Here is a 13,129-nt window from a genome sequence, read left to right on the forward strand (position 1 = left end):
TCGCAATGTTAGGTTAGTGATTGCAGAAATCTTTATAATTTTGAGAGTTAAGTTTAAGTTCAGGACAGACGCCTAATGAGAGGCTTTTTGTTGCCAGGCTATTTTGGGAATCGGCTATATTGCAAATCTAAGCTCCTATAAAATTTCGCTGCTGGGTAAAAGTATCATCGCTCCTAGCACGTGAAAAAAAAGACAAAAAAGAACAAAAAGCTACGTAGGAGAATTTTCGAAATGCTGGATAGGTAACACTGAGGACGCAGTGCTGCTTTTTCAGTGTTGTGTATTTTCTCGCTGTTTTGTGATTATGTTCGCGAACCAACAGGCACACCTAACAACCCTTGAAAATAATGACTCTCAAATGTCAATAAAATAAGATCAGAACAAACAGTAAACCACCATTAACTATTCAATGAGTTTACCATAATATTCTGGTGCGTAATATAATTGATGTCAAGACATCGGTACTATTTGAAAAAAAATAATTAGTCAAGTGAAGTGGAAAAGAAAAAAAAAAACGTTCACAAATTCCTAGCGAGAGCTGCTGAAAAGCGCGCTTCACTGCATGTAGAGTATTGATGCGGAAAAGCAAATCAAATTTTACATAGTTCAGGTAACCTTAAACGACGGCACTACCTTAAGCTTACCACATCCTAATCACGTGTGAACGACGCTCATGCACGAACATTTATCTCGTAGAGTTATGCGTCCGCGTGACCGCTTCTCCGATTCTGCGCTCGTTAAAAGCATCCCGAGGAAAACAGTAATGAAAGAGAACGGAACAAGCCAGCGTTCTTTACGGATGCTTACCTCTCCAAAGTGATGCTTAATCAAAGAAACGTTATTGATATTATACGGGGCTTTTCTTCCCAAAGCCACGACTTGATTATGAGAGACGCCGCAGTCGAGGATTCCGGAGATTTCACAGGACACGGGCCTTCCTCGAAATGCGACCGCCAAGGCCGGTATCGAACCCGCACCCTTCGGGTCAGCAAACGAGCCTCCTAACCACTGTTCTACCGAGACAGACCTTAATAAAAAATTTTAGGCAATAATTATTTTTATACTGTTTCCATCATAAGGAATACATAATAAATCATATTAACCTATTACAAGAAAAGGAGGGACGGGTCTTATGTAAGTGATCTCCTGTATTAATGATTCTGACCTTTGTTACATCCTGGTCAAAATGGTAAGGTCGCGAGTGGTAACCTTAGCCTGTTCATTACAATTGTATTGCTCCATTTATTATAATCAAGCATCGTGCCTATTAATCTTCTATCATAGCAAAACCATTTATTGTCTCCTGGAGCTGTTGTTCCAGAAAAACACGGCAGGCAAATAAACTCGACAAAAACGGAAACTCGACGTGACCTACATAAGCTATGACGTCAATACGAGATGTCGCAGTGACGTTACACGTCGTACAAACTTGTGAAGTAGCCATGACGTGATCTGATTGCCTAGTCACTTGGTCATAGAGATCGGTGATTACCGTGACAGGTGTAGAAGTATGAAGGGCCAACGAAACTGAGTGAGAATGTGTTGGTAATTTGATGTGTGCCTCTCACACCACGGTTCATGATGTCTTGAAAAACGCGTCGTTCCTGATTGTATAACACGTGGCATTACCAAGTGTGCAGCAGGCTTTCTGCTTTCAAGCGTTACAGAGTGTATCGTGCCATCGAAAACTTTTTTTTTCATCGTACAAACTTCTGTTCATTATTCCTTCGACGCCTCATCGAATGCGGAAACTGACCATCGGCGTCGGCAGCGTCTACAAGAGTGGTGATAGTAAAAGATAGTAAAGATGTGCAGCGCCATGATGACTTCACATCAGGACGCCATCACATGACGTTATCACTTGGTCGAAGGTGCGTCGATCACGAACGCAAGGCAAACGACAAGTCAGGTGCAGAAAGCTTTCAGAAGGAGGATCTGTACATCGAGTGAAACCTAAACGAAGATGTATTTCGCCTTCTAGTCGTCTTAGGATGCACACAAGATGCCGTGAATTGTTGTATTACGTGCAAGGATTGCCACAGAAAAAGTTAGAGTGGTTCTACACGTGAACAAACAACCCTCAGTGTCTTCCAAGAACCCCGAAAAACTTCGCGATCCCAAATCCCCGACCGCGAACTTGCGCCGACAATTTTCTCGAGTGGGAACCCCCCGCGGATGTCGCAGTGTACACCTCCGGTCGGAGATTATTTGCCCTCGAGTTGTCCGTCGCTTGCGCAACTGTACGAGTTCGCGAAATCGTTCACCGTAGTGTTTGCATGGCGGAGAGAAGTTTGGCTGACGACGGCCGATGCAAATAAGGGCGCGGGTAACTCGAACCGCTATAGTTATGAGTCCAAGTCCTGCGGGCTCGGTCTAACGAACTTGGGTTGTACCTGTGCGTATTTACAGATGCGAGACACCGTATGACTTGTCTGATGGCCAATTGTATACATATACAAACCGTGATGAGTCATTTTTTAAAACTCGAATAACGTAAGTTTCCCGAATCCCGAATTTCGAGAGGTTTCAAATATGCACTGACGACAGACCACTCATCCCTTTCCGCCGTTTTTACTGTTTCATTCTCTGTATTGGAAATATTGAATCCTTGCTTATTAAATAAACCAAAGCATTAGAACCAAGGGTATGCTATCTTGTTTTTCTTTTTCTTCTTAGTGATATTTTTTTCTCCGTCACCTTTAAGTTTTCTCCATAACCGAGCAGCCCCCCTCCTCCAAACCTTGCTGAATAATCAAAATTTCCCCATAAGTGAAGGAGGCGCTTTCTCTTGATTTCACGGTAGGTGGGGCCGAAATGCAAAAAACTCTTTGGTATTATATTTAGTGCACGCTACAGAAACCTATTCGGTTGAAATTATTCAAAAGTTTCTTACAAAGGCGTGCCTCAACATCGTACCGCGGTTTTGGTTGAAGATTTGATTATTTTTTAGTCATAACGCAACAATATTTTAAGCGTACACGTAGTACATCTTGAGGTCTTATAACTTATTATCCTGTCCATATTGCCAATAACAAATACAGACCTAGTCAAACCGATATAGATTTTTGTCTGTAACCCCGTCATCTGTACTTCGTGTGAATTTCAAATAAGCTTCGATGTTCACAAAAACAGTTTGTATCTTTGTAGGGAACGGTAATGAAGGCTTTATATTTGCGTTTTTCGAATTTTCCTCCTAATACGCACACAGGACGAGGCGCATAGCACGTCACTTGGAGCATGAAACACTCCCTTACATACCGTATGTCCGTAAGATCTCAACCGACGTATGTACCTTCCACGACGTGCGCGCTATCTTTATGGGAAGGGCTATCAGAGGCGCAGAATTAATAGTGCCAAACACGAAAACAGGATCACTACCTTTTTAAAATTAGAAATTTTTAATGATTAAATGATTTGTTATATACATCAACATGCCGATGTAACACCAAATTTGGCGACTCAGAGTTCTTGTCCTGTGAAACTGTGGTGCTGAAGTGTGTTTGTCAGGCAGAGATGGACCGCTATCTCCGCTGTTAGACATTCATTACTTTCAATAATGTAGAAAGTGAGCTTGTTTGTTTTTTGTTTGTTTGTTTTGACGTCGAAAAGAATTTAAAATTACGACGGCCTTCTCGGCGAACACGAGAAAGCACTTTAAACACCCCGCGTTTCAAAGAGGGAGAGAGAGAGAGAGAGAGAAAGACCTGTTTAGCCGAGAGTCGTGCCGTGCTATACAACTACTGCTTTGAATACGCGTTCCTTCTTTACATATGCCCTCCTGCTTCCTTCCATCCAACTTTCACGGTATTTAGTGAGTGCCTCTAACCTCGATGTTATATTACGCATTCTTGCACTGCGGACGCCTTAACCATGGGCGTTCTTGAATGCACGAGCCCTCCTTCGGCTTCACCGTTACTTCGTGAATAATTCAATATAGCTGCCGCCTTGTCTCTGCACTGGATGTTCTTGTAGTTTGGGTTACTGACAGCATCATGTAAAAAGCGAACGCTGCTTGCGTTATTGTGCCCAAATCACCCTAAATTCTGTGCAAGAACCTTGCAGCATCGAAGTACTAAGTACGTTTATCTCTCTGTAAAGAGCGTTTCGAAGAATGCATCGCACTATCAGGTCATACGGGTAATATGCTGCAAACTTATCCTGCTTTCTGGTTTCTAGCACCTAAGATTCCCTAGCGAAAATAGATGATGCGCAGTATCAGTACTTTATCGCTCATGCAGGTAAGGCACCTAAACATCGAAGGGAGCCCAAATATATGCCGTATGTTCTATATGCTATGCGGATCGCTTGCGTAATTTGTTTATTGTTGCTTTAAACGGGAAAATATTTCCACCAAGGTTATATCCCCTCTAAGCCCCAGATGTAGCGGTACGAGTTCTGGTGAATGGGAGCTGCTGTTGTGAGGCAAAGTGCCGAGAGACGAACTTCTAGAAGAGGAACCGTTGGGATTTCGCTTGTACGGAATGCAGCTGCTGGAATAGCTTCTGTTCACACAGCATATATTGGGTAACAATTATTGGTGTGGCATTTGCTGAAAGTGCAGTTGTTGAGAGAGCAAGCAACAATTTATTCGCTTATTGACTAGCCGCGAAAAATTCCCGTGCGTGTGCGCGCACACCACTGAACAAAATGCGTCGACAATCTTGTATGAAAGAAAGAAAATAACATTTATTCATCATACGTCTTGCCCGCAAGACTAAGAATAAGAATCACTAGACAGTACATCATACACACTATCACGTACGCATGATTCCCTTATAATTCCAACTTAACTCTAACATTGACTTTAAAATCTCATCCGCTTTCCACTTCAAAGAAGAAAAATGTCGTAGCTTCGGCGATGCTACACGATACTGTATAAAGGCGAAATATAGACGGCATGCCACCACGAATTACGCAACTCGGTCCCATTGCCGAGATTTCGCATTGGCTTTTTTCTGTGTTTTAATGTGTGAGTGTGATGCTCTATGCTCTTACGTGCCTATGCTCTTACGTACGTATGGAACATCCCTACAACACCCAGTGTGCACTTTGCTGAGGATGCGCCTTTCGTGGGATTCAGGGGTGAATAAGTAATGACGTGAGCATTAAAATATGACGCGAGGGGATGAATTGGTCCCTACAAAAGGGTAAGGCCTGCTAGTTTCTAGCTTGTTTTTGTAACTGTATGAGGCTTACGAAGAAAGTTTCCAACGCACGGAGACCCAATTTATTTTGCAGCGAAGATAGAACATAAAGAATAAAAACCTGGACATACGCTCAGATTAACAACAGCAAATCAGACTCGCCTGATTACGAATGCTGATGTTACAAAGAAGATTTTTTTCTAATCTCTAGACACGAGTTGAAACTCTCACAAACGCACATGTTTTATTCACGAGGTGAGCTTGACAAAACTCTACAAAACACGTTGTAATTGAAGCTGTGAGATGGACGGGCCATACCTAGTTTGTTATTTGAAGAAATAACATCAGTTACAGCGTGTCGTATTGGAATCTACATGCAACGGCAGCATTACACTGCCTTCCATTAGAATTTTTCTCGCTCTCTCACCCAATGCTTCCAAAACAAATACAAAAACAAAAGGACGAAGGAGACATGGAAGAAATAAAAGACAGTCACACCACATTCCACTCCACAGACAGTGGGAACATTCAACTCAAGTTTATAGTGCAGTGATTCATAAGAATACTGATACTGCCTCGTGAACCTCACACCTATTGATGATGAGGGACTGTCTGAGAACAAGTAATCTTGTAGTAGAGACGTTAAGATGTGGGAATTTGTGAGGAAGCACTCTGTTGTAGACCACTAATATAAATCATTCGAAGAACCCCACGTATGCATTTCTTCAACACGTGTGCGTCCTGACTCCTGAGTAATCACTTCGGAGTGCTCTGGAACCATGTTCTTGTTTTCGCAGTCAATAATAACTGGTGATAATGCAGGTGCTGACGAGGGCTGCGTCGGAATCGGGCGTGATTTTTAAGTCACCTGTATAATCATTGTAAAAGTTCAATGAAACTTGTTCCTTTAAAGGGGTAACAACTTGAAGTTCTTTGTATACGGATTAGCGGTGAAAAAACAACATGCGCCAACAAGACAAAAAAGCAACACAAACGTATCAACCAGGTTAACAAAGCCGAGAAGGCACGGAAGTTAACAAGAAACCAGCCAGGATGTCTAACCCCACGCTGGGGAGAATGTGCAAGGAAAAAAATAGGAGAGAATGGAAGAAAAAGAAACAAATGAGTAACTAAAGTTCTGACACATACGTGTCGGTTGCACGGTACAATAACCAAAGGCATCCAAACACACCCACAGACACCAAAAAGTAGGAAAGTATTGTAACAACAGAACATTACGATTGCAGTGTATGTCCTGTTACATGTCTCTTCCTAAGTTAGCGCAGTTCTACGACATATGTTGGCTCTCATTGTTCCCCAAACAAAAACAGACATACAAATTTAAGGCACGTACTACCACACAAGTCAAAACTTCTCTTTTATTTTATAAACTTGCACAATGCCTGCGAAGGAAAGTTCATCCACGTGTCCAGTCCACTTGTAATCCTGTGTGAACACACACGGATGATCTACGAGATGGCCAACGGCACAAACGTCCATGGGAGGGCTCTTTCTCTCGCCTTGACAATGTTCCCACATTTTCTCTCAAAACTGCCCCTAAACAGCGCTACGCAATCTTGCTCCCGCGGAAAGTGATTTTTCACTTTATTTGCTCTTATACTCTTTCCCATTTCAGACGAACCAAGAGAAGTTTACATTTAGTTTCTCTTGGAAGTTATGTTCAGGGAGAGCCTCCGTGACCAACAGACGCCATATTTCGAACAGAGTGCGCCGCTTCACGCGATAAGTCGAAACGACCACTCGTATTTCACCGGATTTTTTTCTGCTCTTGCGCGCCTCATCCTCGCCACGAGGGATCCTCCTTCGGTATTACCGGGAGGCATTGGTGATGCAGCCCTAAAACCTTACCTTCACAGGCAGGGGCCATTCTGAACTCCACTGCTGTTGTTTAGGACAAGTGTTGAGTCTTGTGAAATATGGCAGGCCGGCAATCGTTGTTTATGGCATGCAAAAAGGATACATTCTCCGGCTTGATATAACCGGTGTTTTTCTTCGCCAAAGCGTAAAGGCGAACAGAACATTTGGAATTTGAGATATTCCTAAGTGAAATGAGAGCCAGAATTGAAAAAGGGCTAGTTGGTACGAGTTAATATTTTAGCTGGTGTAGCACTCCTAACTAAAACTTTAGGGAACGCCGAAAGGACAGCACATGTCCGGTGCATTTTTCTTTTCACATCGTCATCTTACTCGTGAACGCAGAATCAACTATCATAATTGCGCTAACTGTGATTGCAATTTCCTACACATCTTATTAGCCGTGCAAGTGACGAGCGGCACTCTTGTTTCTCTTTCGAGCACTTTAGTGCTACAGCTCAATGCTGGTTTTCTGATTGATAGATATCCGGGAATCAAAACGTCCCGAAACCACCGTATGATTATGAGAGACGCCGCAATAGAGGGCTCCAGAAATTTTTGACAAACTGGGGTTCTTTAAAGTGCACCCAAATCTGAGCCCATGGGCCTACAGCATCTTTGCCTCCACTGAAAATGCAGCCGCCCTAGCCGGGATTGAAATCCGCGGCCTACAGGTCAGCAGCCTAGTACTTTGGCCACTAGACCGCAATGCACGGCGGGGCTGTTCCGGTTTTCTGAAATTTCAGAAACGTCTTGTAAAAAAAATAAAACTGATGCGAAACTGATTCTTCTGATTCAAGTTGACTCATTTTTGGATATATAAGCTAGTGCAGCATCATTTTATTTAAGATAAAGTGGTTAGCTGTTAGGATAATTACTGAAATCAAATTAATGAGTTTATTGAAGAAGCAGGTGGTTTCCTTGTGAGCAGTTGAGATCGTTGCGGCACCTGGTGGAGCAAATCTCAACCATGCGCCACTTTCCTTGTAACCTCTGAGATCCATTTAGGCAGAGGGACGGAACACGCAGTCAAACCAATGAACGCGCAAAAGCAGACGAACACCGAGGTGCGATAGTCATTACCAGACATCAAAGTCAAGGTTTAGGGCCACTTCAATTTTTATTACTCCATTTAGGAAGTCGTCTTTTCTAATCCTGACAATAAATACTCGCAATCATACGTAAAACGTAAACCATGTACAGATAACAACTCCTTCTACAATTAAATAACACATCACCTGCTTCACGATCAGAAGGAAAATCCCGAGCACCTCTCGAGAAAACGGAAACAAGCAGAACGATTGATTGATTGATATGTGTGGTTTAACGTATCAAAACCAAAACAAAGAAAACGAGGCGCAGGTGCTGACAAACAAAGGAAGCTCAAAAATAAAGTTTCTAATCAGGGTTCGTGCCTCTTTTTTATTGATTTGATTGATAAGTGGGTTCTAACATCCCAAAACCAGCATATGATTATGAGAGACGCCGTAGCGGAGGGATCTGGAAATTTCGACCACCTGGTGGATACGAATGGACGTCACGATATCAATATCACACTCTTTTCGTGGTACGTTAAAAAAGACAAAATGAAAGCATACACAAAGCTCTCTAAGGCGAAGAATTGTTCAGCGTGCGGAAATGGCGCGAATCTCCGTGCAGGTAATAAAAACGGAACTACAAAACACGAAGCGTTTTGAATGTGCCGTATTTACGCTCTCAATTTTTTCCCTAAAGAGACTCAGAGAACGCCACCACAAACACCACTCATTTGAATAACAATGTCCTCGTGCGCCATGAACAAAACTGTACACGAAAATGTCGAGGTAACGAAAATAAAAAAAAATGTGTTTCAAGAACTTCAAGAATAAGAAAGACGCTTTAAAGTGGTAGTCTTGTAAAACAATTGATGCTCAGACGGGAGCGTTGCGGAGCGGAAAAGTTTTAAAAGAAAAATACTGGAAATTGTATTCGTTCACATTTTGCACAAAGCTCTGCCGTATGCTATGTTGCGAAGAGCGCGAAACGTACGGGGCGCTTGTACTCGTTTACGCGTGGTTTAATTGGGTTTCACGTAATCTGATTTTGGTGAACGTGCAAGTTAATTACGAAAACCGGGATATGCAAAACATCCAGCGCAGACGAACACCATTCCTCGCAAAGCAACGAAAGTTTTGTTTAATACACACAATGCCCTCTCTCGTTCTCACCTCCTGCGGCTGAAAGTCCGTCCGTTTGCGAATTTCTTCGCAGCGGAATTAAAGCAAATGCTGGTTGCGTTGTTCTGGATAAGCCCTTGAGTGCTCTGAAGAATCTCACTGTCACCCTTGGTATATGGGTCGTATCGTATTTATCGGGGTATTAAGTAAACCGTCAACTACTACGCTGTTCATTAAAAATTAATGGTGGAACTTGACGACACTCAAACGTGATTACGCTGATCGAAATGCCACAAAAAAATGGGGACAAAAAAGAACAAGAGATGTATGTCCGCACCGTGTCTTTTTATTTTTATCTTTAGCCCTTTAGGCCTTTCGCTATGAGCAGCTATGCTAAAACACCTGGTAACACAAATTTTGACATCGCCAGTGTTAGTCTCGTATTATTATTAAAGGGGACCTGCAACGCTTTTTGGGCATGGCCAAAAAACGCTGCCGATCGGTAGTAGAGGCTCCCGACAACACGCGAGCCAAATATTATAGCTCAGAATGCGGCCTGGAATTCACAATAAATTATCACAGTCAGCTAGAAATTGCTTTCTCTTCTCTCGACAAATCACGGAATATGCCGAATAATCACACGTAGCTAGCACATTTATCGGTCATTGGTTGATTTGAAAATAGTGCGTTGGCTCGTTACAGAGATCGCCGTGGGCTGCCGCTACTTGTCCACGTGTGCGCGCGCTATTACACTAAAAACGCATCGCATTGAAGAAAAAAAAGAAAGAAAGAAAGTGCTCAAGGTCATGAGGCGCGTTTGACGTTTTTCTGTGGCCCCGCGATCCCTCTCTGCTTGGCTTCTAGCGCTTTCGTCGGGACGAGAGAAGAGAGAATGCAATTGCAGCATGCGACAAACCTTTGTAACTCCACTCACACGCGACGGATTCTCAACATTTTCGCAGCAATGAATTGGTGACGAGATAAGCTCTTCCAGTGAATTCAATCCATGGTTACTTGAAAAAAGTGTTTCAGGGCCCCCTTAAAATTTGTAGATGGGTGATATTGTAATTTTCAATGAGCATGGCACCTGCATAGTTGCATTTTCTATACCGCGGCAGGTCGAGAGTGGCTGCGAAACATGCATGAACAGCCACATGCACTACGACAGGCAATAAAAAAAAAACGCGGTCATCATGAGTCACGAAGCACCAATTCTAAAGTCGTGTGTTAGAATCCTGACTATTCGCATTAAACACTCATAAATGCAGTACAGAATTGGAATGGGGAGCACCCTCCGAAAAAGCCTGATTGGTACAGCATTGGGCGCGTAATTCTAAAATTGTTGGCCTGATTAATACTTACTGAATGAGTCCGGTTTCATCCACTTGAACTTAATTAAATTTAGGTAAAAAGTAACAGATAACACAGCTATATAAAAAAACATCTGCGGTGCATTTTGTTTTGCGTTAAACGTCTGTTGGTATTATACGTGCATCTCAAAGCTATGCAGAATTTAAAAAAAAAGTAAAACAACGTAGCTGGCTATACACAGTGAAGCACGCTTAGTCACCAACCAAATGAATCTAAATAAACAAGAGAAGAAGACGCGCAGGAAAAAGCGAAACAAACGCGCTTGAGCACAATCACTACTTTTGCACAGACAACTGGACACACGTGCATAACTTACATTCTGTCCTTGGTTGGAGCATCACGCAAACTCCCAAGTTTCTTTGGATAAGCAGAACAGAGGACTAAACGAGAGTGGGGAACAAGGGGCAGACACCTCTACTCGGATTCATCCTCCTCAGCGAGTCAGTCCGACAGGAGGCGTCACTATTGCACATATATGCAACAAGCACTCGCGTTAAACAGTAGCTCGAACGATGAACGAGCGTCATCCTACGTATACCTAATTAGCGCAACTCCACGCAACTCTGGAGCCCCGCTGAAGAATGACAAAGAGAGTCCCTCGTTGTTTTTTTTCTACATCCTTTGCTCGTGCGTGTCTACGACAGAGGGCGCACCCTTCGGTGCCCGCATTGTCCCCACTGGTACTAGCTGAGCACTGCGTAGACAATGGGTTCGTGCAGGAGCACCGCCCTGCGCGAACTTCGCGTAAAAGCTCTCGGGAAAACTCCAGGACTGGGGACCAGCACGCAGAAGTGGTGCTGTCGCCCCCAGTTCCCTACTTTCGTGGTCCTAACAACGTGAGTGGATTGCGAGTCAGACAGCGCGAAAGGAAGGGGCTATAGATGCGCACATTTCTGGGGGGAAGAGAGATTTCGGGAAGAATACGGCGTCCCCTTTTAAATGTCGCTGTCGACAGAAGAAAAGGCGTTGGCCCTGTTCCCGTCACTCCCCCGTTCCCTACCACATCAACGTGTTGAAGCACGACGCTCTGCATGAGTGAGATTGCCGGGAAATAAGAGGTATAGGCTTAAACGTGACTTACCCATTACAGCGCTCCAGTTCACGAATTTCAAGTCCGTCTGCAGAGAAAAACAGAGACAGAAGTTGCACGCTCTTGTCCGATTAAATATGGCGGATTGTGGAGGTACAACTATGCTCCAATCAACTTTCTGAGAAAGCGCACTACAGCCTGCTTGAAACAAAGACAGTTTCGACGGGCTGCTCGCAATGCGTATGCTAGTTTTCATTGTATGACTGAGCTTTAGGAGATCTTTGTGTTTCTCAGTAGAAAACATTCACGTAGACGGGTCCTGAGCAGTGGCAGTATGCAGTGAGCTAGAGACGGAGCAAAAAACAACGACCACGAATCAATCAATAGGTTGTTGGAAACGTAGTCCAGGAGTGCGCACTAAAATGTAAAAAAGAAAATGATGCATGTGCGGAGAAACGAGAATGCCCTTCGAAGTGAGGGTGTTCGGTGCCAAAGCTGCTCGGCGAAACCGAGGTGTAATAGAAATGAAAATAAAAGATAACATATTTTATTACCTTATTCAACTAAACTTTAGGACCTCGCAGCGATTCCCAGAAAGAAAATGACACCTGTAGTCTTCAGAAAAAAGAAGATAGCACATTGGGTCAGGTAACAAACGGGCGTTATCTTAATCGAGCACAATATTAAGAAGTCGTGAAATTGTTGAGTGACATAAAACTCAAGCTTGTGGCCTGTGCTTGTTGAAAAGTCATGTCAGTATACCACCAGAGCGAGGACACATGGACAAAAAAGGGGACGACACACACAGTAGTGTATGATTCTCTCTCTCTCTCTCGTCCTTGTGTCCTCACACTGGCAGTATACTGACAGAACACAGAACAGGAAAAAATCGTCGTGGGCATGAGAGGTTCTTACTTACAACTGAACAGGGGCGTAGCCAGGGAGTGGCCCACCGGGCACGTGCCCCCCCACCCCGAAAATTATTTTTCACCATGCGATGGAGAGCAAAAAATGGTCATTTCAAAGGGGTGGCCCTCCCGAAATCAAGGTGTTGCCCCCCTCTCAAACAAACAAAAATTCTGGCTACGCACCCGCAGCTGAATCTTCACCTTTTTTTTTTGTTCCTATTATATGTTTTGCGCCTCTAGATAGTTTCACAAGAATGCAGGAACTGGCTCAGCACTCAACCCTTTTGTAGACGAAATTGGCTTGGGCGAGACATTCAGCGTGTAGGCTGGTCATTAAGAGTAACACAAGAAGGCAAGCACACGTTTAAGAAGCCATGTGGACAGATGATGTTGGGAAGTTTGCGCGGATAATGTGCTTGCGGCATGGACAGGACACAGGTTGGTTGATATGTGGGGTTTAACGTCCCAAAACCATCATATGATTACGAGAGACGCCGTAGTGGAGGTCTCCGGAAATTTCGACCACCTGGGTTTTTTTAACGTGCACCCAAATCTGAGCACACGGGGGGGGGGGGGGGGACATCATTTTCGCCGCCACCGAAAATGCAACCGCCGCAGCCGAGATTCGATACCGACACCTGCGGT

At 43.7% G+C, this 13,129-nt stretch overlaps 1 long non-coding RNA gene across 2 annotated transcripts in view; it reads right to left on the reverse strand.

Annotated features, from left to right (window-relative positions):
- Positions 1-13,129, reverse strand: part of LOC142774618 (uncharacterized) — a 160,000-nt gene that overhangs the window by 4,218 nt on the left and 142,653 nt on the right. The window contains exon 2 of one of the 2 annotated variants that reach the window (XR_012886473.1): positions 11,628-11,664. This is a non-coding gene — a long non-coding RNA (uncharacterized LOC142774618). Of the gene's footprint in view, positions 1-10,862; positions 11,052-11,627; positions 11,665-13,129 lie in introns of those variants that run through there. The other variant, XR_012886474.1, reaches the window with a different exon arrangement.

Source organism: Rhipicephalus microplus, chromosome 10 (genome assembly GCF_043290135.1).
Source record: "Rhipicephalus microplus isolate Deutch F79 chromosome 10, USDA_Rmic, whole genome shotgun sequence".
NCBI lineage: Eukaryota > Metazoa > Arthropoda > Arachnida > Ixodida > Ixodidae > Rhipicephalus > Rhipicephalus microplus.